Source organism: Fundulus heteroclitus, unplaced genomic scaffold (genome assembly GCF_011125445.2).
Source record: "Fundulus heteroclitus isolate FHET01 unplaced genomic scaffold, MU-UCD_Fhet_4.1 scaffold_75, whole genome shotgun sequence".
NCBI classification, from domain to species: Eukaryota; Metazoa; Chordata; class Actinopteri; order Cyprinodontiformes; family Fundulidae; genus Fundulus; species Fundulus heteroclitus.
Window position 1 is genome coordinate 1,093,179 of NW_023397197.1, and position 18,739 is coordinate 1,111,917.

At 40.0% G+C, this 18,739-nt stretch overlaps 1 protein-coding gene and 2 long non-coding RNA genes across 3 annotated transcripts in view; 1 reads left to right on the top strand and 2 right to left on the bottom strand.

Annotated features, from left to right (window-relative positions):
• Positions 1 to 5,364, bottom strand: part of LOC118561891 — a 53,505-nt gene extending 48,141 nt beyond the window's left edge. The window contains exons 1-2 of the long non-coding RNA XR_004930342.1: positions 5,312 to 5,364; positions 3,902 to 4,006 (exon numbers count right to left, since the gene is read on the bottom strand). This is a non-coding gene — a long non-coding RNA (uncharacterized LOC118561891). The remainder of the gene's footprint in view (positions 1 to 3,901; positions 4,007 to 5,311) is intronic.
• Positions 1 to 18,739, bottom strand: part of LOC118561876 (kinesin-like protein KIF20B) — a 366,850-nt gene that overhangs the window by 203,540 nt on the left and 144,571 nt on the right. The gene's annotated exons all lie outside the window — the stretch shown is intronic.
• On the top strand, positions 11,264 to 17,474 carry LOC118561886. The gene is made up of 4 exons (XR_004930336.1): positions 11,264 to 11,522; positions 12,912 to 13,081; positions 16,125 to 16,331; positions 16,446 to 17,474. It is a non-coding gene; the product is annotated as an uncharacterized LOC118561886 (long non-coding RNA).

Consider the following 18,739-nt stretch of genomic DNA (forward strand, 5'->3'; position numbering starts at 1 on the left):
TGCCTGAGCCCTTAAGGCCAGTGCCTTCTGTTATTTTTGGGGCTCGATTTCAGTTTTGATTTACTTAGGATTTTTGGGGTTTAAGAGTTATTTAGGGGGTTCTTTGTTTTTCTTAGAGTACTTGAGTTTCTATTTTTTTTTGTTTTTCCACCTCTGTTCTGGTGTTCCAGGTTTGCCTTTAGTCTTCCGGTTTTTGCTTTGGTTATTTGTTTGCTTTAGAATCCTAGTTTTTTGCCTTGTTCTCTCAGTTTTTGTTTTTGTTCTAGCTTTAGTTATCTAGTGTTGCATTAGTTTACCCGTTCCTGCCCTAGTTTCTTTGTTTTGGTTTTGCATTAGTTTTATAGTCTTTCTTGAATGTCTTGATCTTTTTCCTAGTTTTTTTTTTGTTTTATTTTGATTTTCTATTTTTTTTGCTTCGGTTTTTCTTTTGTTATCCCTACCCTAGTTCTTCTGGTTTTGTTCTATAGGTTAGTTCATGCCTGGTTTTCTAGTTTTTGGTTTAGATCTGTAGTTTCTCAGCGCTCTTTAGGTCCCAGCGCTTCTTAGTTTTGTTTTGGCCCCCTAGCTCTTAGTCCCCTGGCGTGTTTGACGCTCTCCATTCTCCGGACTTTAGACGCCCTTAGTTCCTGGTATTTTTGCTTCCTGGCGTGCTAGGACGCCCTCTGACCCCTGTAGATTTCGTGTTTTTTCCGGCGTGTTAGAACGCCCTTTGTCTTCTGGCGTTTCAGGACGCCCTCCGCTCTTGTTTCCTGGCGTATTAGGATGCCCTTTGTTCCTGTTTCCCTGGTGTTTAGATTCCTGGCGTTTAGACTTAGTGTTCCCGGCGTGTTAGGACGCCCCCAGACTCCTGGTGTTTAGGTTTCTTGGTTCCCTGGTGTTTAGATTTCTAGCGTTTAGATTTAGTGTTCCCGGCGTGTTTAGACGCGCTCTGTTCTCGGTTCCCTGGCGTGTTAGGACGCGCTCTGTTCTCGGTTCCCCGGCGTGTAAGTACGCCCTCCGTTCTTGTTCCTAGGCGTTTTAGATGTTCCTGCCTCCTTCACATCCCGACGTTCTCTTCCCCAAGCCCCGGCGTTTTCCTCAGGCCCCGGCGGATTTCCCTTTGGCGCTGTCGTGCGCCCGTTCTTTCCCTTTGGCGTTAAGTACGCCCGTTCTTTCCCTTTGGCGTTAAGTACGCCCGTTCTTTCCCTTTGGCGTTAAGTACGCCCGTTCTTTCCCTTTGGCGTTAAGTACGCCCGTTCTTTCCCTTTGGCGCTGTCGGGCGCTTGTTCCTTTCCTTTGGCGCTGTCGGGCGCTTGTTCCTTTCCTTTGGCGTTGTCGTACGCCTGTTTCTTCCCTCTGGCGTTGTCGTACGCCTGTTTCTTCCCTCTGGCGTTGTCGTACGCCTGTTCTTCCCTATGGCGTTGTCGTACGCCTGTTCTGCTTTGTGGCGATGTTCGCCTGTCATGCCCGTTTTTGCCTTGTGGCGATGTTCGCCTGTCAACGTCGGTTAGACGCCTTTTGTTTTGCCTACCAGCATCTGTTAGACATCCTTTTTAGTTCGCCCTAGTGGGTAGTTTTGGTTTGATTTTAGCCCACCATCCTACCTTCCCTCCACCCACCCAGGTTAGATCAGCTTGGTTATGACTCTTGCCCGCCATCCTGCCTTCCCTCCACCCACCCTGGTTCGGTCACTTTGTAGTTTGTTTTGTTTGATTTTAGGCCGTCCGGAGTCCGGCCTTGAGGGGGGGGTAATGTCATGGTTGAGTTTTGGTTTGGCTTTGTTTTTCTGTTATTTTCATTTTTTCATCTCTTTTGGGTTAGGTTTGACTTTATTTATTGTTAGTTTTCAGACATCAGTTATTTTCTGTCAATTTTCACTTCACCTCCTCAGCAGTCAGTCACACCTGATAATCATTTACCAGTCAATTAGCCAGACCCTTGTTCCACCTGTGAAGTGCTCTATTTAAACCTCCCTCTGCCTTCAGTTCAGCACTGGGCCGTCATCATTCCACACCTCTCCATGCCAGTCCCCGTTTTGCCTTGGAAGCTTTGTTTTGCTCCTTTTGTTAAGGTTAGTCCTGCCAGTCACTCTAAAGACTGTTCATTCACTGTTTGTTCCTGGAGAGGTTCTGCTCTGTGTACTGGTGTCTCCAGAGAACTGCTAACTGGACTAGCCATCCTGGAAAGGCTCTGCTCTGTGCTCTGGTGTCTCCTAAGTTCTGCTAACCTGACTAGCCGCCCTGGAGAGGCTCAGCTCTGTGCCCTGGTGTCTCAAGTTCTGCTAACCTGACTAGCCGCCCTGGAGAAGCTCAGCTCTGTGCCCTGGTGTCTCTCAAGTTCTGCTAACCTGACTAGCCGCCCTGGTGAAGCTCAGCTCTGTGCCCTGGTGTCTCCAATGAACCGCTAACCTGAGGGCTATGAGGCCTGCTAGCCGAGCAGCACCTGGCAAGTGTGGACCCTCTGTCTCCGGGCCGTCAGCTCCTGCCATCATCTACATCCCTGACTTTCTGCAGTCCTGAACCTCCGGTCTTCATCACTCATCACCCAGCATACTTCTTTCAATAAAGACTCAAACTTTTAGTTCCGTGTGTGCGTCCTGAGTTCATGGGTAAACAAAACCCTGACACATAAATATTCAATAATTATCTTTATTGTAACATACAGTCTTGGCCAAAAGTATTGAGAATGACACAAATATTATATTTTCACATGATCTGCTGCCCTCTGGTTTTCATGTGTGTATGTCAGATGTCATCACATACGTACAGAAATACAATTGCAATCATATTATGAGTAACAAAAGCTTTTAATGACCGTTAGAATGAGTTAATGCAGCAAGTCAATATTTGCAGTGTTGACCCTTCTTCTTCAGGACCTCTGCAATTCTCCCTGGCATGCTCTCAATCAACTCCTGGACCAAATCATGACTGATAGCTGTCCATTCTTGCACAATCAATGCTTGCATTTTGTCAGAATTCCTAGGTTTTCGTTTTTCCACCCGTCTCTTGATGATTGACCACAAGTTTTCAATGGGATTAAGATCAGGGGAGTTTCCAGGCCATGGACCCAAAATCTATGTTTTGTTCCCTGAGCCAGTTAGATATCACCTTTGCTTTATGGCAAGGTGCTCCATCATGCTGGAAAAGGCATTGTTCATCACCAAACTGCTCTTGGACGGTTGGGAGAAGTTGCTCTGGGAGGACATTCTGGTACCATTCTTTATTCATGGCTGTGTTTTTAGGTAAGACTGTGAGAGAGCCGACTCCCTTGGCTGAGAAGCAACCCCACACATGAATGGTTACAGGATGCTTTACAGTTGGCATGAGACAAGACTGGTGGTAGCGCTCACCTCGTCTTCTCCCAACAAGCTGTTTTCCAGATGTCCCAAACAATGGGAAAGGGGATTCCTCAGAGAAAATGACTTTACTCCAGTCCTCAGCAGTCCACTCCATGTACCTTTTGCAGAATATCAGTCTGTCCCTGATGTTTTTCCTGGAGAGAAGTGGCTTCTTTGCTGCCCTCCTTGAGACCAGGCCTTGCTCCAAGAGTCACCAGCCTCTTTTTAAAGTGTTCAGTGGTGTCATTCTTACTTAATCATGACAGATTGATCTCCAGCCCTGTCCTCATCACCACCCACACCTGTGTTAATGGAGCAATCACTGAAACCATGTTAGCTGGTCCTTTTAGGGCAGGGCTACAATGACGTTGACATGTGTTTTGGGGGATAAAGTACATTTTTTAGGCAAATATTGACTTTGCAATGAATTGCTGTTACGCTGATCACTCTTTATAACATTCTGGAGTTTATGCAAATTGCTGTTATAAAAACTGAAGCAGTAGACTTTGCAAATATTACCATTTGAATCATTCTCAATACTTTTGGCCATGACTGTACCTACTTTTAAATGTAGACGCTCATTACCTGTCTCATCCCCACCAGGTGTGCTCTGTCACCGCCTCTTCCATATATGGGCAAGAGAACCAGCGCACAGCGCCCTACTTCCTGGACAGCAGCCCCGGCTACAATCTGAAGAGACCAAGAGTGGAGAAAAAAAAAAACAGTTAAAGCAGCTGTGCTGTCCTCGCCCTGAGTTTTCCTGATTTATTTATTTTTTCAGCAGCTAGACAGCCAGATAACGACGCTCCAATAACCAAACTTCTTTCTCTCTTTAGTTTATTGAAGAGTGACCTCTGACCTCTGCCATCGCTTTAGCCATCGTAAACTGTAACATACCAGGCTTTGGATTAGCAACAAACATTACAAATCAGTCACTCTTGCTGCAAGCTAAAATAAAAACATTTTCATAACGTTAGCGTTCAATCATTTACACCTCAGTTACATAAGGCAAAAAAGACAATTATTGTTTTCCCAATTAACCAATACTTACGAACAAATCTCGTCTAAAACACAACGTGAAAGATAGTAATCAGCCCACAACTGCTCGGTGTGGGCTGATTATATATTTTTAAATAAATAAAATGCAAAATATTTCAGCACAACTTTTTCAGCACTTAATAGTTTTAGAACATAACATAAAAGTATATGGCATTTGACATTTTAAAGTTTTAAGCCCCCCTGAACATGAGGAAATCCTCGTTATTCGGTGCTGTAGCGCACATATTCCCTAGTTACTGGAGGAAAATAGGGAGTACCAATATGGCGGCTGGTGGCTTCACAGCGACTCGTTCTAACAGCGGCTATTAGCACTCCAGTGTATAATAGAGATCAGTGATCAAAACCGACTCATACAAAAAAAAAAAAACCTGCATAGAGCAGCAGCTTTTACATTAATCTCTTTCTCTTTTTATACATTTACCCAAATCAACTGTACAGTATTTATCCTCTTTTTAATCTTAAATCAATGAACGTGAACCATTCAAATTGACAAACTATCACATAAAGCTATAAAATTTATTTTTAAACAGCCCACACACACAAAATGGTGTATATGAATTATTTTAAATCACATTTCAATCATGTTTGTTAATCATTCATTAAATTACTGTCTCTCAATAACTCAAAAGCACACTGTTGCTTGTTTTAGCTCATAAAACCAGCTCGCTTAACTATATAGCATTAGTTGGCATATAGTAATAGTACAAATCACATGACATGCAGCAATAGCTCAATTAACACAGATAATTTACACAAAACACAATTTTTTACATCCTCAATTCACTCATATACCTTCATCTGTCTCCAGCTGGTTTTAAACATCGTCTGCAAGCATAACAATATAACAAAGATACTTTCTCCATGAAATCAGTGAGCAATCAGCCAGAATCAGCAGTAGTTAGCATGCTATGCTAAGCGCTAATCATCATTACTCACCGCAGTTTTCACTCGACAAAACACAACAACACGGTGATGTCCCGCAACCAAAAACCCTCCTGGCAGGTGCAGATAATCTCCTAGGATCAATAACTCAAGATATAACACAGTTTTAATCAGTATTTACTTAGTAACTAGTTATATTGACGCCTCCTGTTCTAACTCTCTCTAAACTGCAGTAACGGCATCAGCGCAAAGAGAAAAAAGACAAAAGAAGAAGCGCGTAGAGCTTGTAGTTGTGAATACGCTCCCTGCTGGCAGAAATATGGAACTACAACAGAAACAAACTATTGAATATTACAAAGAATACAAAATTAATATTCTGCCTTTTTTTAGATCACAAGGGAAGTGAGGAAAGCTTTTCCAAATATTCCAGCCATCAGCTTTTCTCCATCAAAAAGAACCTGGAAAAGGAAAGAGTTGCTCTGGGTGAACAAATACTGACGGCATCAGGTAGGACCAGGCAGGGATTTTAGGGCTAAATATTGCCATGTAGAGCTAATATATAGAATATGCAACTAGAGTATATTGCAAAGTGGTAAACCTTGTTTCAGTGTCTAAGCTCTGTTTAGGGAGATGCTACAAAATCTGCTGGCCACGCCCACATTAAGACATTTATGTCATGTGGAATATGAAACGCATGGAAGTGATAAAAGCCGACTATTTGATGACATTTATAGTTACATAGAGACAAAGAAAAAGAAACTTTATGTCCTGTTAAATCCCCAAAGAATGTTTTTTAGCCTGTGGAACAAGCAGTGATCAGGTAATGCTCCACAATAACCACACTAAAATGTTTTCACTTCAATTAGATTTTATTTCTATAGCGCCAGTTCACAACACGTCATCTCAAGGCTCTTTACAAAGTCACATTCAATCAGATCCTAAAAAGTAGCTCTCAGTGTTTCCAGTCCAGAGTGCATGTAGGAGGGAAACATTTGGTACTAAAACGCCTCTCACTGCATGGCAGAAATTGTGGCATTAAGCACATCTGTGGTCAGAAGCTTTGGGCATTACGCCATCCAGTTGAGTCCCAACAGAAACAGTTTATGAAATATGGAACCTGGCAACTTCTCCCCTTCATGATACGCCTTCACTCAAGGCTTTGGATGCAAGCATAGAGACATATGCAGCAGCTTCTTCTTATTATTTGATTATTATTCTGCTTCCACACAAACATGAGTGTCAGCCGCATCTTGGCTGAAGGAAGAATGATGAGGGCGGACTGCAACAAGTTTGGAGTTAACACGGTGAAATCTAGCCAGAGTTGAACTAAACTGGAGCATTAGAAGACAAAAGGGCAGCTAGAGAGAGCAACGGCAACGACATAAAGCAACTGGAATCATTCTAGAGCTCCGTATACGCATGAGGTGTTCACTGTCAACATCTGGTTGAAATCACTAAGGTAGTTGAAAAGATGGCCCAGACAAAAAAGAATTTAAAAGGTGCACCAAGAGGTAAAAAGCTATTTATTCAAGGATTCACAGCACACCTTCATAAATATGAAACCATTTACTATTTACATAAACTGCATTTATTTCACATTTCAAACACACATCACTGTCACATTTAACTCTTCCAAAGAATGTCAAGAATCTTCTTCAAAATGAGCAGAGCTTAAAATGTTGGTCTATATGTAGTAATAAAGATTCTCTGCATGTGTAACAAAGGCAGGTTTTTAGGTTGGCCCTGAAGTGTTAAGCTTTACTGTAAATGTCCCAGCAATAGGTTGGATGATGTGGGCAGAGAAAAACAGCGTAGCTGCATCCCTGTTGCCTTGCTGGCCACATCTAGCTTCAGCAGATCATTTGGTTTTCACAAACTCTGTCACACTTCATTGGGATTGTCTGCAAACTGCATTGCTTCATTATAAATATGATCTGGATGTTGACAGATAACAATGATCCTGTAGTTTAACACATAGCAGCAATAGAAAAGGATGGAAGCTTGTTTTCTATGAAGATGTGGTAGTGTGACCTCTGAACATGGAGCTGATCTTAGTGGATGGAACACATGGAACCATAAAGGTGATGTTACCTATTTTCTGCCATTGTAGACTTTGATTCATGGAACAACTGCTCCTTGTGTTCTATGGTAAAAGCAGCCAGAGCCTCCAGTTACAAACTGGCTGAGTAAATGTATTGTTTGGTGCTGATTTTCTGCCGTTTAGTAACTGAATCCTCAGCATGTGGAGCATTTCATGGTGTCATAATGGACGTGTGATCATGCTATATTCAGCTAATCCTCAGCAGGATCTGCAACATGAAAACAGTAGACGGCTTTCAGATTGTCTGCAGGTAACTAAATGCCAGCTTAGTCAGCTACTAAGTCAGATGAAGGCCTGATTGCTCACTCGCATTAGCATTTGTAATTATTTAGTCATTTGTATACCTGTACCTCAGTAACAATGCTTATTCAGAACGTTGTGAATCTGTGAACTTACTTAGTTTTAGAGCATAAAGTAAAAATACAGGTCTAACAGTCATTGAGGGAAAGCAGATCATCAAGGGTTTTAAAATGAAAAAATAATATCACCTTTAATTGGATGTTATTGGATGTACTGTTTTAGTGGAATATGTGAAATGAAGCGATTTGTGTTCACATGTTTTATGTGCCATTGTTATAGATATATCAGTATTTTAGGATACACTGTAAAAAAGATAATGATGATAATGATGATGTGGTGAGGGAAAATCCCCAGGGATTACTTCAGGAGAGTTTCCTATGAACATATTACTGAGATAACTTCATCAAAGAAGCAGCTGTGACTTTTAAAAGTCATTTCTCTGTGTTCCAAAGGTAGTAAAGTGATTGGCTGTAGAAGTCAGTGTTTGGATGAAGAACATTTACCTCCACAGAAATCTAGAAAACAATACATGTGAAATTCTTTGAGTTCATTTCATTAAGCTTCCCAGTAGCTGAGCTGATGTGGCGGCCATCTTACCTGGGGCTGACTCCCAGATTTTAATCATTTATTGATTTGATAAAAACTCATTTTCTGGAACATAACTTGACCCGTTCTGTAGTTGTTCAATAACCAAATGTGACGATGAAAAAATAGTATGAAGCCAGCAAAAGCCACCTCCTTGTCCCCTAATGTGTATATTCTGTAAGTTGTTGTGCAGATCCAGGGACACGTGTGGCAGATGGTTCCATGAGCCGTGCCTAGGCTGACAAGAAGATGTCCTGAAAGCTCTGAGGGAATCCAGCTGGAACCGTCTATTGTGTTGTTGGAACCAAAGTTCTGTGGCAGCAAACTATGGAAATGTTCTTCATCATTTCAACATTTTATACTTACCTGTTTCTAGTTCAGCTTTTTCTGGACCTTGTTTTATTTTCTGTGTAATTAGTATGTACATAGTGTGGCAATGTAAACCTCAGCAGTTTTGATCAATAGAATTGTAAAGTCACATGTTGATGAGCTTTAAATGTGAAATTCCACATCATATCTTCATGAAATGTGTTGAGTAACATCTGGAGGTGTTCTCCTGTCAAGCTGAATCCAAATTGTCCACTGAACACGTACTAAAGGTTTACTAGCAACATTGACAGCAAGCTAACATGTGAACTGTGGAGCTGGAATGTTCCAGATGCTGGAAAAGTGCAGAAATCAACGTTCCAGAGCCGTTGTTCAGGAACCAGAAGCTGCTCTCACATCAGTTTTAGTCCAGATGTTTGTGTTGCACTAAAAGCTGAAAAGATGAAAGCCATGAGTTGCTTTTAAAAGCAGAAGCTTCATGTTTCTACTGTGCTGTGTGTGATGTGTTGCCAACAATCAATGAGCTTCATGGAAGGAAAGAACGTCTGAGTCGCTGCTTTGATTTTCTTTTGCAGCTTTTCTCTGACTTCTAACTTCAGCTTTAAGCAACAGTTCTGGTTGCTGCTGAAGCTCAGAAATCTGATCCACACTTGGAGCTTTTTACTAAAAGCCATTTTCCATCAATACACACAGAACTGTTAGAGGCTTTTTCTTTGTGCTTAGAAATCAAATGGAGTTGATTCAGATCAAGTCCTGCTGGGTGCGCTCCATTGAGCCCACCTGAACACCACTGGATGGGAGGAGTGAAGATTTCAGAGCTTTCCCTCTAAAGAAGCACAGCTCTTCACAGCTCTGAGAGACATTTTCTTCACAAATCCCAGTCAGTGGCATCTGCAGACCTGATCACATCCAAACATCCCATTTTTCAGGACTCAATCATTTCATCTGTGCAATTGTTCCAGCTGCTGTGGGAAGAATCCAGCTGTGAACATCTGGAGCTTTAATGTGCCGCTTCTCTCCTCCCAAACATCCAGCCTCCACCTGTGGAGAACAGCTGGAAAACAGCTGCAGGTGGAAAGAAGGAGTTTGGACCAAGCTGCCTCCTCTCTGCTCTTTTCTCTGACTCTGACTTTAAATTCACTTTGATGGTTTGAAATGAAATCAGGGTTTCAACCTGGATCTTCACAACATCCTCAGCTGATGCTGATTTTAACCAGAGACTGTCGACAATAATTCTCTAGGAGCTCTAGTAATAATCTGCATTAGAACAACGGCTCATTTTAGCAGCAGCAGTGTGCTGATATTAAGGACTACAGTTTACTTTGTTACTTTGATGGATTTTTATCATTATTTGGTGTTAGTTTGTGTTTTTAGTGGATTCTTGGTTTTTATCTTGTTTTTCTGTTTCTGTTTTGATGCCATAATTCCACCAAAGCATCAACTAATTGTTGTTTAGTGTTAAAGGGCTAAAAATGGTTAAAGTGCAGATTGTCATGTGATCAGCAGCTCCTTGCAGCTACTGAGCCTCTGACCTGCTGTGGAAGCAGAAAGGATGGACTTAGTTTTTCACTCACTGCTTCAGGGTTCTGCTTCTGGTTCTGTTCACTAAATAATGACCCAATGGAATCTGTGCTGCTGTTGTATTTCCCTCATTTTAAGAGCTGCTGAGGAACAGATGATCTTTTATTCATGTCCTGATAAATGAAAGCTTAGAACTGACTGTGGTTCTGCTCACTTTTTATCATCACTGACATGTTTGGATCATTTAAAAACGCAGCAAATGGGTTTAATAATCAGACATCATGCAGTTTATCTTTTCACCAGCAGAGGGAGACTAATCTCCAGCAATGAAGAGTCCAGTTGGTTCCCAGTTAAAGCAGGTTGTGGTTCTATGAAGGTAGATTTGTGTCTTTATTATTCAATCAAAAAAAAGGTTGCTTCAATCAAAAAATATATTTTCAATTAAAAAAAAATTCACTTCAATTAAAAAAAAACTTTTCAATCAAAGAAAAAAAGTATTTGAATCCAAAAATATATTTGAGACTCAAAAAAATACATTTGAACACTGATTTTCTTTGATTGAAAATGTTTTCTTTGATAGAAGTCAGTTTTTTTTTGTTTGAAGCAATGTTTTTAATTGAAGTAGCATTGTTTTTTGATTGGACCATATAATGGGTAGGACATTTGTGTCTTTATCATTCAATCAAAAAATAAGTTGCTTCAAACAAACAAACAAGGGAATCAATAAAAAAAGTCACTTCAATCAAAAGATAAACGTTTTCAATCATAGAAAATAGTTTTGAATGCAAATAAAATATTTGAGACTCCAAAAATTGCATTTGAACACTTTTTTTTAATTGAAAATGTTTTCTTTGATTGAAGTAATCTTTTTTTGCGTTTGGGGTATACATGGGTAGGACATTTGTGTCTTAATCATTCAATTCCAAAAAAGTTGTTTCAATCAAAAAAAATATTTTCAATAAAAAAAAAAAAAATTAAATGCAAAAAAAAAATTACCCGTCAATAAAAAGGTATTGAAGAGAATGTGTTTTTTCGTTGTTTTTTTTTTTTTTTTTTTGAAGAAAAAAAAAATTTGAAGTTCAACATTTTTTGATTAAATAACTTTTTTTTTTGAAGAGAAAAAAGTTTTAAAGTTCAATTTTTTTTGATTGAATCATTTTTTTTTTAAGTGAAAAAAGTTTTGAAGTTCAGATTTTTTCGTTTGAATCACTTTTTTTTTTGAAGCTCAAAAAGTTTTGAAGTTCAAATTTTTTCGATTGAATCATTTTGGAACAAACGTACCGTGGTGGGCGGGTGCTTCTCTATTGGTCAGACATGTTTGATTGACAAGTGTCTACACCAACGACGTCTTTCTGACAAAGAAGTCTTGTTCGGCACTCCCCAGGCCAGACAGCTTTTTACCAGCAAGAGGGAACAGCGGTGAAGTTGTCGGTAAGTAGATAAAACAGGTTGAAAATAATTGGTGTCATGTTATTAGCCTATTCTGTTGATATTTACAATAAATTGTACGCTTACTAACTTTGTTCACGTTGAGGAATGTTTGTAATGGTGTGAGGTTAGATGTCTAAATATTTTCAGACAGGCAAGCAAAGTGGGCGAACCTATGGCCCCCACGCAGCAGCTTGCTATGTGCTAAAGAGCTACTGTGTTGAGTAAGTGGCCACAGCGCTGCCTGTTTAGTAGATGCTTTTATCTTGAGAGCGGGATATAGGCTGCTTAAGCTGCTGTTAGTCGAGGTGCATGCGTCTCTCTCCCCCCTCCCCCCATACATTTACCGCTGGGTCCGGTGTCGGCCAAGTGCCATGTACTGTGCAGGGTATGGCAGGCCGTTTTAACATTTATTAGCTTGACTGAATATGTATACCAGACATCTCAAATACATTCCTTCCTAGTCAAAATTTACATTTCAGACATCTACAATAACATTTGTCCTATCTAAAATGAATATTTCAGATATCTTGAATATAATTCAAAGTAGTACAAATTACGTCACTTTCCCCATTCATGTGTATAGGGCTTTCATTTACAGACATCTACAATAACATTCTTCCAATCTAAAATAAACATTCCGGATGTCTAAAACTGAATTCCGACTAGGATGAAATCTAATTTCAGATCTCCATAATCCAGTCAATACTAGTCATCATCATTTCAGATATAAAAAATAAATAAAACATTCTAGATATCCAGATATATAATTCTTGACATCAAAAATATATTTCTACTAGTAGAAATTACATTACATATATCCACTACTGATTATATGACGAATTAAATTGGAATTTCAGATATCCATCCATCCATCCATTTTCCAAACCGCTTATCCCTCATGGGGTCGCGGGGGTTGCTGGTGCCTATCTCCAGCTGTCAAATGGGCGAGAGGCGGGGTACACCCTGGACAGGTCGCCAGTCTGTGGAATTTCAGATATCTAAAATTTAAATATGCCTATACAAGGTTGTGTTGTGAATTGGCACTATATAAATAACATTTAAATAAATTGAATTGAACTTCTGGTCACAAAAAACCAAAACTTTTAAAATAAGATTATAGAATTGTTACATTACAGTTAATCTTTCTCCTCTTCCCATCTCTCAGAGTTACCCTAAAAGCCATTTTGTCTTAGCTGATCAGTGGAGTGGACATGAGTATTTCTCCAGCCAGCCATCAAATAAACGTCACATAGTGCTAGGGTATTTTGTATGTCAGGGTTCGTTTTTAATCATGCCTTCCTCATTCTAGTGAATTCAGTCTATTTTAAGCAGAGGAATTTAGTCTTGGGTAGTCATTTAACTAACCATCCTTTTATGTTTCTTCTGCAGCATTGGAAGCAAAGTTGTACTACTTTGTAGCAAGTAGTCTGTGTTGTCCGTGGAGGAGTTGCCCACCATTTTTTCTCAGAAGGGCTGTTTCACCAATTTGCGGGCTTCCAAAGGCCCCTTTCAGACCAGAAGTTCTGCATGATCACAAACTCCGGGAGCAGCTAATCAAGGTATGAGTATAAACTGTCATTTGTCACCTTCAATACTTTTTAAAATGCTTAGTCCTGGGTAATGTGGGCCTACCACAGATGAGGCTTAAAAGCCTCTGTGTGAAGTTTGCATGTTCTCCCTGTGTATATGTGGCCCCCTTCAGGCACACCGGTTTCCTTCCATTGTCCAAAGACATGCACTTAGTATGAGTTTATTGGTGAGACTCATGTGTCCGTCCATCCATTTTCAGACCCGCCTAATCCCTGATGGGGTGGCGGGGGTTGCTGGTGCCTATCTCCAGCGGTCACTGGGGGAGAGGCTGGGTGGACTCATGTGTATTCATCTTTATTCAGACAAAAGAAAGTGAAATCACCAATGAGGCTAATTTTGCCATTGAAGAAGCTGCAGACAGCATTAGCATCAAGGGTTGCCTTAGGCATGTCCCAAACTGGAGAAAAAAGGACTCCCTAGTTCGCTCCGCTGTCAAGTTTATTGTCAACGGACCTATGAGAGTTGCCCACGACCAGTAAAATATTCACACCCTCTTATCTTAACAAAGGTGTTGATGTTGTCATAAGATCTGAGGGGAAAAAATGGGTTCCTCCATGTTTCTGTTAGCATACTTGTGTTGTGGTGCCTTTATCAGTAAGATTGATGGACAGGGATATTAATCTATACTTCTAAAAACCACCAACCAGGCCAGAAATCTGGATTTAGTGACAGATTCAGACCTAAATTTTAAGAAAAAAGTTAAGGCAATTACAAAATCAGCCTTAAGAATATCAGATGAAATGTGTGATTACTTTGCAGGACCTGAAGAAACTAGTCCTTCATTCATCTGCAGTCAGCCTAATTATTGTAACAGCATGTTTACAGATCTACCATTTAAATAAACAGGGGTTGGACAATCAAACTGAAACACCTGGTTTTAGACCACAATCATTTATTAGTATGGTTTAGGGCCTCCTATTGCGGCCAATACAGCGTCAATACGTCTTGGGAATGACATACAAGTCCTGCACAGTGGTCAGAGGGATTTTAAGCCATTCTTCTTGCAGGATAGTGGCCAGGTCACGACGTGATGCTGGTGGAGGAAAATGTTTCCTGACTCGCTCCTCCAAAACACCCCAAAGTGGCTCAATAATATTTAGATCTGGTGACTGCAGGCCATGGGAGATGTTCAACTTCACTTTCATGTTCATCAAACCAATCTTTCACCAGTCTTGCTGTGTGTATTGGTGCATTTTCATCCTGATACACGGCACCTCCTTCAGGATACAATGTTTGAACTAGTGATGGGTCGATGAGGCGTCATGAAGCGTTTCAACACATTGCCAAACTGTATTGATACTGTGCCACTGAATACTGACACCTGCTGGACCTTAAAATCCCTACAGCCAACCTGGTTGACAGAGTTAACTGACACTGATTTGATGACCAAGTATACACAATACAATTTAAATCATTGTATGTTGCATTGCATTATTTTATATTTTCATTTGAATTAAACATATATTTGATTTTTTTTTTTTTTAGATACAGTCAATAAATAATGTGAACGAGGATGCTTGTGGACTGGCTTTTATATTTATTTATTTATTAAAAATTTTTTGCTGCCATGTCCTTTCAATGCTCATGCTCACGTTCAATGATTGATCGAACTACTCAGAGTAGCAGCTTTCTACTAAGGGTAGATCAGCCGTTTTTTCTGAAACGACGCTCAGAACAAAGACGCACAGCGCAACCCGCCCAACCATAAAGGCGTCTGCCCAACCCATCCATCAGTGGTGCGCTCCGATCAGCACCTGGCGCTCACAGAGCGAAACTGTGGTACAGCATCACACCAGAGTTGCAACATGGTTAAAAATGAACCATTATTAACCGTTACTTTGTTTACAGTTCAACTTGGATTTTATTTACTGCGCAGCATATCTTTGCTGTGCGCAAATGCACACGCGTGCAGCTTAGAGGGAACAGAAACAGTTTGGTGCGTCAGTCAGTTCGAAACAGTTCCTGTATTGGTCACGTGACTTTCCCGTGTCGATACGCGCATCGACACGGGTTTTGCTCTATGAGCTCGACACATGCGCCGACGCATCGGTGTTGCCGGACCCATCACTAGTTTGAACCATTGGATGCACATGGTCCTCCATTCTGGAGGACCATGTGCATCCAATTTGTCCTCTTTTGAACTCTGGTATGTCACCCATAATGTTGTGTGCATTGCAATATTTTGAGCAAAACTGTGCTCTTACCCTGCTAATTGGACCTTCACACTCTGCTCTTATTGGTTCAATGTGCAATTAATGAAGATTGGCCACCAGGCTGGTCCAATTTAGCCATGAAACCTACCACACTAAAATGAGAGGTGTTTCAGTTTCATTGTCCAACCCCTGTAATAGAGATCTGCAGCTCATTCAGCCCTAGCTAAAAACAAACCCTTGGACCACATAAGTCTGGTTCTGAGGTCTTTCCATTGGCTCCCTCACTGTCAGAAGACAGACTTTTGAGTTATGCTGCTGGTCTATAAAGCTCTGATTGTTTTAGGACCAGGATCTATCATTGGCCTTCTGATCCAATATAAATCTCTAAGACCTCTCAGGTCATCTGGATGCAATTTGGACCGGTTCCCATAGTCAGAAGCAGACCTAAAGAAGCTGCATTTAGCTTCTACGCTCCACATGTCTGGAACAACCTCCCAGACTCAGCTAAAACATTTTTATGTAAATCCAGATTAAAGACCCACCTGTTCTCAGGTCTATAGTTAATATTAGCCTGGCGGTCCACCATGCTAATAATACGCTGAGAAATGCAGAGTGGTCACCACGCCGCGGTGCAGGCAGCCTTTGAAAGCACCCATAATTGTTTTGGTCTACAGACAGTGCTAAAGCACAACCTTGTGTCAAAATAATGCTTATTGTTCCTTTAATAAATTGTTTGTTAATCATGTTTGTTTTTTTATATGTACTTTTTTAATGTCCTCTGTACCTTGCTTTAAGGTTTTTGTAGAAATTTTCTTGTACATTAGATGTGCTTTAGAAATAAACTTGCCTTGCCTCTTAGGTTTGCAGAGGGCTTCAAGATTCTGGGGCTACTGAAAGAGCTCCAGAAAAACCCAGCTGTTGTTCCTGACATGTCCGTGTGTGAGGAGAAAGCCCTCACTGCCAGGGACATGAGCCACAGTGGCCTATTCTGCTCAGGGCAGCAATCAGCGCGTTCTGGAGAACCAATTGGTCTGCTTTAGGAGTGACTGGCTGATTGACATTAAAGGTCTGTTTTTGCATTTTAGTCAATTTCCATAAATTTAAAATTACTTTGTACAATACATCAGGGGTATTTTTTCCATGTCTAACAGTCATATTCTTCTATTGTTCTGTCTTATAGAAGAGGAGGATGGTCCACCCTCTCTCTTGATGTTCACCTCTGGAGCCTCTGCCATCCCTCCACTTGGCTTTTCCTGCCAGCCTGAAATCCAGTTTCTGCATGACACCAAGACAATTTACCCAGAAGCCAATACTAGTGTTGTTGTCCTGTTGTATCTGTCGCTGCACTCCTCCTACAAGGCTGTTAGAATATACATGATGGAGGGAATTTTGCAAGCTCCGACCTTTGGAGTTTCTTAAATGATCACGAATGTGACTATGAAAGGTTACGCTGTAAGGTGATGACGGGTTTGCATGTTTGTCCAGCTGTTGTTAATGTTTTACTTAATTTTAAGGTAAAACGTGGTTTTACAAGTCTGAAAAGTGTACCAGTGTTTAAAAAATACTGTTCATATGTTTTTTACTAAAAGCCTTTAGCTGGTCCTGAGGATAAAATATCAGAAGACTGTGCCAGATGATTCAGGTTCTGTCATTAAACTTCTGAAATGGTTTTAGATTTTAACAACTTTCAGGAAGTTGACAAATTGTTATCCAAGACCATCATATGTTCTCTTCTAGGTTTGTCTTTATGGCAATAAAGAAAATACTCAAAATTAAAGTTTGATACATAAAAAAAAATATTAAACTGAACTTATCATGGCCACTAATGACAAAGAAAAAATAAATAAACAGATATTTTTGCCAAAAGGAGGGAGAAGTTTAACACAAGAAGAGGGCCAAAATAAAAATGTGTTTTTTAAAAGAAAGAGAATGAATAAATTTCGTCCCACTTAATGATTGTGTCCCACTTGTTGATTCTTCACGAAAACATGCAGTTTTATATCTTTATGTTTGAAGCCTGAAATTTGGCCAAAGGTTGAAAAGTTCAAGGGGGCTAAATACTTTCAGAAGGTTCTGTATGTGAGATCATGTTGGTCCAGACAACTCCTGTAAGACAGCAGCTCCAGATGTAAGGGAGAGGTTGAAACATAAGATATGCAAACTATATAGAATTTCCCATTAGAGTCAATAAAGAAGCTGTTTTATATTACCTAGTCTATCTGATGTGTTTGTGCATAATGTGTACAGTCCTTTGGAGTTCTTATAGAAGAGATGTTGTGAGCGTCTGTCGTCTTGACTTAGTTGGGCATCTAAATTTGCTAAACGGAATCTTTCGCTCAGAGCACAATTAAAATGTGGTAGAAACGCAAACATCCGAAGGTTAGGTTAGGGATACAGTGACGGTATTCATGCTTCTTCCTTTTTTCTGAACTAAAGTTTACAAGTTCCTCACAGCGGCCTGACTGCAAGGTTTCATCGAACCGCACCCAACAGTTATTTCAGAATCAGAAATACTTTAATAATCTCAGTGGGAAATTATTTTCGTTACACGCTGCAGATATAAAAACATAATTATATAAATACAACATTCCCCACAAAAGAAATATATATATATATATATATATATATATATATATATATATATATATATATATATATATATATATATATATATATATATATATATATATATATAAATATTTACAGATCTAAAATAAAGTGATAATGGCAATGTGCAAAAGAATGATTAAATGTCAATAATTGTCAAATGTATTCTGCATCAGAATTACAGACGAGCTGCTGTGTGATTACTTTCTGTGGGCAAACCATGGTGGTACCAAGCCTGTCTGAACTGTTCTAGCCTCCTTTGAATCTCAGGTGGATATACAATATGTAAAGAAAGTCTGTGGATATCATTATCTGGGTTAAGATTCTCTGCGTCCTCCAGACAGTAGAATGTATGGTAGAAATGCTGCAGCACATGCAAAAATACATCCTGCCAAAGGTGTTCTATGCGCTGATTATGAACTGATTCTCCTGTTATGAAGCCTCTGTGTTCCAGCCCTTGAACTAGATGCATGCATAAAGCAAGCAGCATGTTTTCATCCCCATGGTCTGATCTGACTCTTGATGGTAGTCCATAGTAAGATGTTGCTTTCAAAAACTGACAGAGTACTGTTGTTGCCCTATTGTTTATACTGCAGCTGAGGTAATCCCACACGGGTGTCCTTCGATGGCACCATGTATCACAAAGCCCCATCTAGAAAGTTGAAACAACACAAAATAAAATTAGTACTTAAAATAAGGATACAACCCCCTACCTGGAGACAATATACGATAATGATCAGAAAACCCGTATTAGAAATAAATCAATGGTTTCAACATTTTTTGCTGAAATTATGAATAATTGAATTAGTATATCAGCAAATATTTGAAACACGTTATCACCTAGTGCTAAAAATCAACATTATCAAT